Source organism: Oreochromis aureus, linkage group 16 (assembly GCF_013358895.1).
Source record: "Oreochromis aureus strain Israel breed Guangdong linkage group 16, ZZ_aureus, whole genome shotgun sequence".
Lineage (NCBI taxonomy): Eukaryota > Metazoa > Chordata > Actinopteri > Cichliformes > Cichlidae > Oreochromis > Oreochromis aureus.
Window position 1 is genome coordinate 17,870,603 of NC_052957.1, and position 13,368 is coordinate 17,883,970.

Sequence of the window (13,368 nt, forward strand, 5' to 3'; positions counted from 1 at the left end):
TTGTTCCACTATTCTCTTACAAGGTCACAAAGCCTTGAGCTCTTTCTACAGGCACAGACATCAGAAAGGCTTTAAGGACTGCCATGTCCGCTACATAAGTTCAAAGATGGTTCATGGTGGTTGAAACAATGTTGCACTCTAACATGTCACAGCTTACCCCTATAAATCAGATGAGGTGCTGCAGGGTCTCAAATTCTCTGAAAGGCTCCCTGGACAATCTTCTATCTCCACAAACTAGCCAGGAAAGGAGTAAGGCTAAAGTGTTTCAACTTTTGAAGCAAAGCCACACCTTCGGATCAAAAATTATTAAGTAAAAAGAAGCTTTTTTGGTTACCAGAGTGACAAGTCTCATCTAATTAAAAGGACCAACAATGAGAAAAGTTCAGACTTCACATGCTCTACTGCAAAATTCCCCCTGCTTAAACATTAGTTGTTTTTTTAACCTATTTAAAGGATAAACCAGTACTATTGTTAGTATGTTTTTGTCATTTCTGGCGAGGTCTGACTGGTTGGTTATGGGGTTTCTCATTTGTCTGAGAGACAATAAGTGCTTTAATTGACAAGGGCTTATTAAAGATAAATCAGTTGGGAAACAGATACTCCATAGTTTTAAAATATTCCTTTGCACATTACATAATTTTTAAAATTCTGAGTTGAATATAACATTAATGACCTACATCACTTCATTTCCCCAAGCAGCCATATTAAGACAGACACAGATAATGAAAGATTCAGTCTAGAACAGAACGTGTTTCATAGAAACATTCATAACTAGGATTTTTAATACTTTTCATGCCATTAGAATACCAACAAGCATGTGCTGTGCAGTCTTTACAGCTCGAATCAGATCAAGTAACACCTGTCGAAAGGTGATGACTGGGGCTGTGCCACATTATATTGTTTGTGATAAGATGATATGGCACATATTCATATAATATAATTGTCATATCATGATGTCAAAGATATAGCAATACCATGCGTATATGTGTCCTAGTGTTCACAACAATAAGCAAAGACCAGATATGTCTGACAGCAAGAGCTTCGTCTCAGCCTCCAACGACAATTAAGTAAAAAGGCCATTTCAGCAACTTCCAACAAAGTGCAATACTTTACAAACTATGCAGGAAAATTATTCCCATTAAAGGTGAAAACAACATTTAGCTTCACCATCATTAAACCTGGCCAAACCATTCCAGGGATAAAATAATCTTCTGTAAATATACCGTCTCACTACTATTATGCTACAATGCTGCTATGCCGCTGCTGGTATAGGGTTGGGGTTTTAATAAATTCCCACTTCAGATTAGGAAGCGCTTCATCAATGGCATTAGCTCATTGGAAAAGAAGGATTGAAAAGGCTATTCATTTTGTTTGCACTTGTATCGATACAGGGGACAGCAAGTATTGTATCTATTTTATCAAATAAACTGAAATACTTGGAGAACACTACAAACAAGAGGACAACATTAGAGACACTTAGCTTGACAGAGCTACCTCCTAATTCAGAATTTTTACTTGCGTGGCTCAATCACATCAGTAAAATTACGACAGAAACTCCTTTCATCAAGAAGAGAAAAAAGAAAAAAAAAGAATTGGTGGCTTCTGGTGTTTGTCCAACAATGTTGTAATCATTCACATTAAAGAATATAACAATGTAAATGATTCATGTCATGATTCGATAATGAAACATCACGACCACAGGTTATCACAAATTTCCGTGAAAGATTGTGATATAATTTTAAGGCCCGCTCCCACACCTAGTGAGTACAGAGTGTGACAAAGTAAGAGTCAACAAAAGCTTCATTTTTCTGGTGCTTTCACAGCGTTTCACAGCCGCTATTTTTGAACGTAGATACAGTATTATTACAATGTAATTCACTGTAGCTGCTATCACAACAGAGGCAGTTTCTTTTTAAAGCATACAAATGGAGATGTAGTTACAAGCTCTAAATATTGCTACACAAATGATCTCAAGGTTAAGAATAAACATCCATGCTGAAGAAACCAACATTACTTAGTTTATATGAAATAGGCACACAAGGAACAAAATGGAATAGTGTAAAGAGAAACTATCTACAGGGTATAAGAATTCACTTGTAAGTGTTTCATCAGTTTCACCATGGGTGTGTGTTTATTTGTGGGCACGTATTTGCTAAAGCAAGGAGTAGCTTTTTAACCTCCCAGAACTCAGCTCCCACATAAAATATAACCACCACGCTGAATATTTAACTTCTATGTATTTATTATATCAGCAACTGAATTGCTCCATTTCAAGATAATTTTATTTTATGGTACTGATAAAAAAAGAACACGATGTGAACATGTTGTGAAAACAACAGAACAGAACAGATAAGTGCCAGGATGTAAATATTTGAACACAGTATAATCAAACAACAGTCTAAGAGCTGCAAGGAAAGAGACTTATGCAATCTTTACTTGTGAAATTCATTCTCAGCATTGCATGCCTCACTCAGTTTACTCGTTTCATTCAGTTGTCAGGCCTGTATTGACTAAATAGCAGGTGATATCGACAAACAAACAAAAACATGGATCAAAAGTCTTCATTACTACACACCATTGTTAAAAAGACCCTGCAAGATAGATGTTAATAGCATCATACAACCGAGTCCTGTGTTTTCAGTGCAGCCTTCTTATCAAGATATGTCAAGAAGAGGGAAAAAATACATCTTGACACAACAACCCTACTGTGTGCTCCAGCAGTCTCAACAGAGTGAAACATCACTTAAAAATAAACCTGTCGTACATCAACATATGGGAAGGAGCTTTCAAGGGACTTCACCACTCAGCAAAGTGCCATGACCTTCCTAGTCAAGGTTAAAACAGCCCTGTAGCTTCACAGATAATCTATCTACAGGAGCACAGACCACACACACATTAGCCACACAAAGGATGGAGACAGTTCTTTTACAACAGAAAAAACCCCACTCTTGTGTGATATAAAGATGCGTTATTATTTTTTATGATACGTTGTCAACAGCATCAAAATACTTAAACCATCAGCTCGATTTCCACATTAAATTTACCAATACAGCAGTTTTTTCCCTTCCCATTCCTTCCCCAAATCAAATAAAAGGGCCTGTTAGCAGAACACAGCTATCACTGTGAACACAAACATCAGAGATTATTGTAAGAATTCAGTTCCAGTGCCTAGTGGTTAGATTTTCATTTGAGCCCATTATCGATTTTATATCTGCAAACTCAAAAAGTTTTAGGTACTGCAGCTAAAATGAGGGTGCTTTCCAAAATAACATACAAAATACTGTTTCTTTTTTTTAATTAACTTCATTCAATCTGCAGTGAACAAAACAGGATAAAAAGAAAACTTCAGCATCAAAAGAGAGCACAAGATCTTTACAAAGGAAAGATGTCCCCTTCACATGGTTGACATTGTAATTGGATTTCACTATGCTCTGCTGCACTTTTACAATCTGTGTTTAAAGAAAAAAAGGGGTTAACTTAATATCTTGTTAGATTCCAGCAGATGTGTTGGTCTCTGGTTAGAAAAATCCAATCCTGTCCTCAGCTGACATCATTACAGTAGATGTGAGTTGACAGTTCTGTCTTTCAGACAATGGCATGTACAGTAAACTTGCTGCAATATTACTTTGAATGGTAATTTGCATTAATCTGTGAAAAATCACTCAGCTTTTTTCAAATAGCTGAGCTCCTCTTGCAGTCACAGACATTTCCACAAAACACACTACAAATGAATAAATGTTACAAAGTAACTGTTATTGGGAAGTTATTATTTTTTTCTTTGTCAGCCATCAAAATCAGATCAGTCAGAAACTTATATCATGCAACGCAATCCACTTCTCTCCCAATGACTCTTATGCCGTGTGTTATAGATGAGGCGTGTGCTGGTCTGCAGTCTGCTGCGAGACATTAATTGACTAAATGAAGCAAATTTTATCCAGTTGAAATGTAAATGGGAAATTACATTGCATTGCATTTTATATTAGCCTTTCTATTCCCATTATGATAATAGAACTTGATGTTATATTTACTACATTACAGGAATTGAAATTTGAAATAAAACCTTTATATTTTATTCTCTTTTGAGCTTTCTGTGCCAACCTTTGTCCCGTGTTTCTGTTACACTGTGTACAACTGCGTCATTTACTTTCTGCTTCAAACATAACAGACTCTTGAGTTTTATGGTACTACTTGCTGTCATTTCAGTTTCATTTATAAATGCATTGTGAGGCATACTTTCCTTATTTCACTTTAGGTGACACAAAATAACCTACCTAAAACTGCCTGTATTAACCATGAATTATATTAAATTAATTATTTATAAAAACCTCTATTAACACGTTTACACAATTAAGCATAATTTAACGAATACATATTTATAAATGTAAAATAGTGTCATTAAACATGTTCTATGTAAACTTATAAATCAAGACTGAAACATTCTTATCTATGTTTATGAATTAGATGCTAATGTCTATTAATATAGGATTTATCCTTTATAAGTGATGAATTAACACTTTACTAATGCAAATGTTTACTAATAATATATGGTGTTACTAGTATGAGGTGGTGAGGTGGAAGCCACTCACTGACTTTGTATTGTTATATTTTGTGTAAAATGTATGGTTCTCCGAGTCCCTCACACACATATACAGAAACATGCAGAAACTTGCCATTAAATTCATTTTTGTGGCGTGGCTGTCCTTCAGATTTAGATGTGTGCTATAATGGAGTTTCACATTTTTTGTCCGCTTTTCTATCAATCCCTGTCCCTTATTTCACATAGAAAAATAGAGTATTATTGTGACCCATGAGGGCCGTTTTTGGAAACATTTGTGAAAATGAAAATGTTCTTCCAGTAACTATGTTAGCAAAGCTTCGGGACAGCCTTACACTGAGCCAAATCTTATGCAGATGGGGGGGGTTTGTTTACTTTTGGCTGGTAAGGTAACAAGTATGAATTCCAAATAAAGCTGTCTACAATCTTGAAGAAGCCATACTTCAGCAGCTGAGGGAGAATTATTTCCCTCTAATAGCCAAAGCTGGTCTTTGGCAAGTCATTTAGTATTAAGTGGACAGGGTGGGTGAACCAAAGAGACTTGTCCCTGACTAACCTCGCTGTACAAGCTCAACACCTATCCTCTGTTTTTCTAGGGCTAACGGGAGGATGCAGCACTTCACTTTGCATATAGCCATGGGACCAGACTGTATTTAACATGCAGACAAGAAGAACAATTGTTGCTAATTAACAAGAAGCAGATCCTAATCACACGGACATAAGAACAGCAGAAAATACAAGACATACATACAGTGCCATGAAAAAGTATTTCCCCATTCCTGATTTCTCACTTCTATGCATATTTATTTCAGTTTAAGACTCCAGTGAACCATGGTGAGAGCCATTATACACAAATGAAGAAAATTTGGAACAGTTGTGGCTCGCCTACAGAAATCACTCCAATTAATACAAGAGTGCAATGGCAAGTCATCCAGGAGACAACAAAAAAACTCAAAGACCACCCAAGGAAATGAGGCCTCACTTATCTTACTTAAGGTCAGCACCCCAACCCCTCTCCCAAACAGCTCATCTCACATTTCCCAAAAAACATCTCCAAGACTTTTGGAGAAATATTCCGAGACTAATGAGACAAATGACAAAGGTTGAACTTTTTAGAAGGTTTGAGTCTCGTTACACCATAAAAAAGGCATAAAAACTAACACAGTATTTCATTAAAAGAACATCACACCAGCAGTCGAACATGTTGGTGGTAGTGTGATGGTCTGGGGCTGCTTTGGTGTTTCGAGACCTGGACGACCGGCCCTAATTGATAAAACCATGAATTCGGCTTTCCAACAGAAAATCCTGTAGGAGAATGTCCCACCATCAATTTCTACCCTGAAGCTCAAACACACTCTAGCTATGTGGCAGGACAATGATTGAACATGGCAGTAAGTCCACCTCTGAATGGCTAAATAAATAAATAAAATAAAATAATAATTTAAGTTTTTGGAGTGGACTAGTCAAAGTCCAGACTCAAACAAGATTGTGTTGCTTTGGTATAACCTTAAAAAGGCTGTTTATACTCAAAAACCCTTCAATATGACAAAGATAGTGCAGCAAAATTCCTCCACACTGATGTGAAAGACTCATTGTCAGCTATTGCAAATGCTTGATTGCAGTTCTTACTGCCAAGGGTGGCCCAAGCAGGTATTAGGTTTAGAGGAAGAGTACTGAATTCACACACTTAAGTTTGAATTGTTTTTTTATCCTTAATAAATGTAATCATCAAAAATGGCATTTTGTATTTATTCAGGTTATCTTTGTCTAATATTAAAATCTGCTCGATGATCTGAAACATTTAAGATGAACAAATACTGAAAAAGTAAGTTATCAGAAAGGGGGCAAATCCTTTTCACAGCACTGTACATGGCTGTCAGTTGTCCTGCGCCACGCATCAACCCTGGTAAAAATATACAGTTGAGTTATAATGAGATAGGTTTATTCATGCACACAGATTTATTAACACCTACTCAAGCTGTCATCATAAGTCATAATTATATCATGTCACTCAGTGTCTGTAATCAAATGGGGTGTCAGTCAATTTAGCTACCTTATTATCAGTGCTAATGAAGCTCTATGAAGATATTCAAATTCTGCATTCGTCCTGCTGAGATGGGTTCCCATTTTACAAAACTTCTCCGCCAGGCACGTACAACATGTTTATGATACATTTTGCAGTCTTTAGCAGGTTTAATGTGTGATAAGCCTACATGACAGAAGTGCAGTTATTTATCTAAATCTGTTTTACATATTTGCACGTTGTATGCTTACTTACTTTCTACTGGTAAGCAAAGCGATACCTTAAGGCACCTGTTGTCCTTGTTTACTGTTCAGAACACCTCCACAGGTGCCTGTCAAAACCCATCATTGCTGCTCAAGTCACACCTACGTAAGCTCTATGTCACTGATAAAGACCAATTTTATGTAGTGTTCAGATCAAAAGTCCAAAATGATTCCCCATGCAATGACTAGTGATGCAGCAAATTATCATTTTAATACATTACTCTTCATACTTAAGGTCTGTTTCAACTCACTTCAACCTTGTACCAAATATAGCTCACTAGCATCTCACACAATTAAACTTTGCCTGCAAATATTTAGTTTTTTTCCTTGTAAAAACATATACAATGATATTGTTTACTTCCTATATGACTTATCTAAAAAGGGCCCAGTCAAGAGAAGCTATAAAGAAGATGCAATTATCACACAATTACACTTTGACGTGGCTTTAAGCAAAACAAGAGCATGATTTTAGAAATGTTAGACATCACAAGCTGAAATGCCACAATTCAACGTATGACTCATGTTGTTTTAAAGTGTCTAAGTTCCCGTTATACAAGCAAAGGTAGGCCAACTCTCTGAAGTATTCCTCAGTGTACCTGGCCAAAGAGACCCAGAGCATATGTGCTCTGCCATCTGCTGTGTCCCATGGTTCCCCCTGACAAACTTTTAATGGATTCACACTCAAAGACACGCTCAGCCCTAATGAGATCACGAATGCTTGTGCCACTGCAACTACTTCTTCTTTGTCAAATCAAAACATCCAACAGGAACTAAGAGTTAAAACAAGTTTGAATTTCTGGCAAGTTATCTTTAAATGTTTAGTTATTTTAAATCATGTTGTGCAAGTTATTTGGAATTACAAGGGTAATTTGTGTTAGAGAGAGTTCCTTTTCCCCATGTCTATCATGTTTTTTGGTAGTTTTTTTAAATCAACAAAACCCCAGACATTTTCACTTTAATAATCCTTATTTTGTTTTCAGTTAAAAACAATTGTTGCTAATATAAAATCCTATCTGATATTTGCTATTCCCCCATGTTAAGCAAGTTATTATTTTTTAAAAAAGAGTTAATATACTTGGTTATTGCAGATACAGGACACAGTAGCTCATCTGGCTCACAGTCCATCTTAATTCACAGGTTAGTTTATTGGCTGAAATACAGAGAGAAGCAATACATATTCTTGTCATTTGTTGGATGTTTTGCAAAGTGTGAATTAAAATCCACTGAGAAGTTAAGGAGGCTTATATATCCACAGCAAATTAATCTTGTTCACCAAATGAAACTGCTTGAGGTCACGAGTATATGATCAGTAGCAGCCACAGCCATTAGACAAATGAAATTCTGTATGTCACACCATTGACCAGATGATAGCATAATAGTGAAACAAAGTCCACATTTCAAGTTTTTCATCATTTTGTGCACAATTTATTAACACTTAACATTTCCTTAGGTGGTTTAATCCAAGCAAAAATCCATCCAAGACTGTCCAGGTGAAAGCTAGAAGAGCTGTCAGCCATGCACTAAAATAATCAAAATAAACTGCTTCTTCACACCTTCGCGCCTAAGCAATTCTGTTTTATCTGACATATCTTTTTGCAAATTTAGACCCAAGATTTTGACTGCCTATGTGGTCATTTTTTATTACAATCATGTTAAGTGCAAAGTACAAACTCTGCAAATTAATAACCCTGATTAGTGTGATGTCTCGGGAGGTATGCATCAACAGTGAGTAAAAAAAAAAAAAAGCATAAAAAGAAAAATATATAATTTATTTTAACTGCAAGTAAGTGAGTGGGTGGCTAACATATGAATAAATGAATGTGATATATTATCTTCTTGTCTCATGAGCATCATATATGGAAGAGATATGTTATAAGGGGCTCATTAGATGTGATCCCAACCAAATCTAGTTAGCTCACTTGTTTCACCTTCTTATTCAAAGTAAATCAATAGGTTAGACTTAAAGGTTGCTGTAAATCACCATTCTAACAATGAAGCAGAAACCAAATGCCTGTTACACTCAAACTATGTATGTTAAGTGCCTTGGATGTCTGAAAGAATAGGACATTAGCTAAATGTCAGCAAATGTTAGCTGATGGCCTATGCTTCTAGACACCCAAGGCATGCATACTGGTAATTTCAATGTAATATGCATTCTGCTTCATCCCGCTTTCTCTACAGCACACCGAAACAGGCCCCCTTAACCAATGGGTAATCAGACTTTGACAAGACAAGATCATATCGTCAGGAACTATATAACAAGAGATATTCATTGAATATGAACATCATCATGGATCTTTAAATCTCTGTATTCCACACACCTTCACACTTTTAATAACGTCTCTAGAGGGTTTTGTGTACAGAATAGCCAAGTTTCTTGCTCAAGTTGGAACTTGCATCAATCAAAAATTGAATGAAATTATTCCTATCACATTTTGGGTCATGTCAGAAGTTATTATGAAAGGCATGTTCATGTTTTAAATAACTGGGGGATGCTGATACAGAGGGGTATATGTCCTTGGGTGAATGAGGACAGGTTCAAGAGGAAATGAATTCTCACTGACATAAAACAGTCTACAATAAAAGCAGCACAGTACAATGGTATGATGGTATTCTTCATCCTCAGGAGAGTCAGCGTGAAGGGAAAAAGGACAGGAATAAAGATGTTGGAGCAGTTTCATACTCCTAGCAAATGTGTCAGTACATATATATATATAATTTTTTTGAATATGTCAAACTATTCCTCTGCAACATGCCATGTGCAAGGCTGCGTGCATGATAAAACAGCCAAACGTTGACTCAAAGGTATAGCTTTTCATATTGAAATGTTTTTAAATGTAGTATAAAAAATGTTTTTCAGGAAAGAAATATAAATACATAAGAGGAGTGGAGAAAAAAACAACCTGTTTTTTTAAAGGCTTTGAAAAACTTGTGAAGAGATGGGTTTTCCACATTTATATAAATAATTTTTTCTAACGGATTGTTTGTGAAACTGGGCTTTAACCTAACATTTTAACATAAAACTCCTGCTCATCTGGTTTCTGGGAAGATTGGAGATGACTACAGTTTCAGATTAACAATTGAACTGTTGCCGACTAGATTTTTTTTCAGTAAATTTTAGTGAATGAAGCAAAAATGCCTCCAGCTTTTTAGACCTGAGAATTTCTCAAATATAATTCAAAACTGTACCCACTTTTCAGTGGGGGAATGTAGTGTGCATTTTTTAACCACTTTATGACTTTATGACAAAATAATAATGATTTTAAAAAACAAAAAACACACACGCATTATTAAGGAAATTCAATACTAGTGAATCATGACAAGGACTGGACTCATCCTTACAAAAATCTTTGACAAGAATACATATATTACTATACATCTGCAATAAAAAAGAAAATATGTTTGACCTTGAGGGTAATAGCTTGGGGATATTTATGTACCATATACCCTTCAGCAAAGTACACCAATATCATTACAGGAAAGATTAATGTATGGATTTCCCTAATACGGTGTACGGCACATTTAGGAATGACAAGTGCAGCATAATCAGCATATGTAGCACTATGTCTAGCTTTGACATTTATTGAGGAGTGCATAATAAAAAGCCTAGTGAAGGCCTGAGGAATCCAGTGTGGATATTCGATCTATGTGTGAAGCATGCCTAGAAGCCCCTGAGAATGAGAAGTGAGGAGGCAAGCCTCTCTTGTCTGCATCAGTTTGCTAAGTGGAGCATGGCACACAAACACACCACAGGTAGCAGCTGGTGGCTGTTTAGAGACCCTCAAGGCCCTGAGACCTGCACTGATCGTTACCTTTCACTCAGTTTACAGTTTAGAATACAGGCACCGGTCATTATACCTTGTTACAGTGTAAGTGTCCTCTAGCCAGTGGCCCCGGTTACCTGAAAGGGAAAGGATACAGCTCTGCTGCACAAACACATAGCTTCCATTGGTGGCTTGCTACACACCACACTGAACTATCCTCAAGAGCAGCGTAAAGGCAAGCATAGACTCCAGTTACGCATCATGTCTAGTCAGACGCTGTCAACAAGACAGAAGCGACAGAAGATGCTAAAGATAGATCCAACAGCAGCAACAAGGCATTCGAGTTAGCGTTGTTTCATGATGGCTAAGTTTTGACAGATGTGATGTTGGGAAAAAGTACTGGCTATACGCCACAGTCCAAAGCCAGAATTTTGATACTAATGTCAGTGAAAACCACACTGATCCAGAGGATTGTTTTCAGAAAGTGATCTGTGAATGTCTTAAAAAAAGAGACAATGAAATATTGTCAACTACAGGAAACAGTGTAAACAGATCTCCAAAATAGTAGTCTATACTGGTCAAACAGAGAAAAAAAAAAAAACGGCATGAGTGACGCGCAAAAATGTGTTTATGCCAGTTTCTTTAAACAGAAATGAAAAGGCTCTTTCATTGTGGCTCCAGGTTAGAATTTAATTGGACAGTTGTTGACAGGAACTAATAGATCAAAATAACATCCATTCATTTTCTTGCAGGAGCACTCATTCGTCCACATTTCAAATGATTCTGAAACCATTAAACGATGATTGCAATGCCATTTCACGAGAATCTGTGTATTGTTTTTCACATATTTATTTCAAATAAATTTAGAAAATGTTAATTCCCCGAGGCAGCAGCATATTCCTTTAGTAATGTATACGACAACAGCTGTGTGTCAGCAATTTAAACCAGGCATGCCAGCCGTACAGCATTTGGACAAGCTTCAATAACCCAGTACATTTTACTAAAACTACATTTTTGAAAAAAAAAAAAAAACACAAATGGAAAAAAAATGAAAAGGTTTCTGCTACATAGTAATAAAAACTGACATTTACCTGGAAATATTTCAGTCATTTACTTATTCACATAATATGCACTGTGAATTAGTCAAACAAACAGCATTGTTAATAACTGCCAACTGGAACCCCGTTTGGTTTTTAAATGTGTAGAGTGTATTAAAATTTCAACAACTGGAGTTATGAGCAGCAGAAAGTTGGACATAAACCCTGCTGGAGGCCACAAACAAAATAAACAGAAAGTTTGGGTCACAAACAGGATTAGGGTTTAGAAATATTATCCAAAGAGTACTTCTGGTGTTAAAAAAAATATCAGTAACCCTGAAGACATGAGTTCCCCTCCTTCCTGAAGAAACACAAACACATCAAAATTCATCAAAATCTGAGAGGAGTGCATTGTTGCATAAACTGTAGGTTCCAGACTGGCAGAATAAAATAACTTGGTCTTGGGCTGCTGGTCAGATACAATAAACTCAGTGCATGGCTTTATGAGGGTGATTGTGCAAGCAGCCCTCTTGAATAGTGCATATGAAGAAAAAAAATGGCTTGCACACAACTAAACAAATATTGTGTATATCAAATGATGATGATGCAAAAACAAAGACTGTATGCATGAAAACAAAACTGTTCAATAAAACATGTAGTAACAATTTAAATCCAAATAATTCCATTTAAATAAGCAATACACAAATAGATAAACCACACAAGCACACACAAACAATCCTTATCAATTTTACAAGACATAAGCTACAAGAACACTCAACAAAAGCATATACAGAAATGTGCTATAAATACTCACAAGGCAAGCAAACAGAGAAACATATGACAAGAAGCACAGACACCAAAGGGTTTTTTTTCAATGGGACACCTGGTTGGGACTTGCTTGTGCACATGGAAGAAACAAGCCTTTCTGCCAGAAGTTCCGTCTCTCATATCTGACTGAAATGATTTATGTAATGTAGGCAAACCTGTGAAAGTATCTGTTTAACTAATAAAATAGTATTGCCCTAAATTCAACTAAGTTAGCTCTTGGAGAATAAAATTGAGAACAAAAATCAGTCCATGGAGTTCCTTAGTACAAATGCATGGGGGGGATGCATCAGGAAGGACATCCAGTGTAAAAATCTGCCAAATCAAATATGCAGAGCTGCCCAGTGTGGCAACCCCTTGTGAATAAGGGAGCAGCTGAAAGTAGCTTCTTAATGGCTTATCCAAATTAATGTTGTGGAGGGGCTGAAACTTATCCCAGCTGTCATGGGACAAGAGACAGTATGCAACCTGGACAGCACACAAGTCTAGTCCGTGACAGTAAACTAAAACAACCAAGTTTAAAATCGACAGGTCAGCGCTGATTTATGAGTGATCATTCCAGGTTAGGTTGGGGCCTCATCATGGAGAGACTCCACCTGTCAGTCAGCTTGGAAACAACTTGGTGTGTCTCTGGAAGAGCTGAAGAAAGTGGCTGAAAGTGACTCTGTTTAGGGTACTGCTCTCACAGTCTGGACCCAAATAAGCAACAGAAATGGATGGATGGATGGATGGATGGATGGATGGATGGATGGATGGATGGATGGATGGATGGATGGATGGATGGAGACACAAACCCTTTTAAATAAAAGTCCTTTTTTGACCCGTGCATCCACAGCAACCTCAGCCTCATAACTGGAATGGTCATCTGACATTTCTGAGTATTTCTCCTAGAAATCTTTTC

General features: G+C 36.7%; 1 protein-coding gene across 1 annotated transcript in view; it reads right to left on the minus strand.

The window, feature by feature from the left end:
- Positions 1-13,368, minus strand: part of gpc6b (glypican 6b) — a 78,413-nt gene that overhangs the window by 59,816 nt on the left and 5,229 nt on the right. The gene's annotated exons all lie outside the window — the stretch shown is intronic.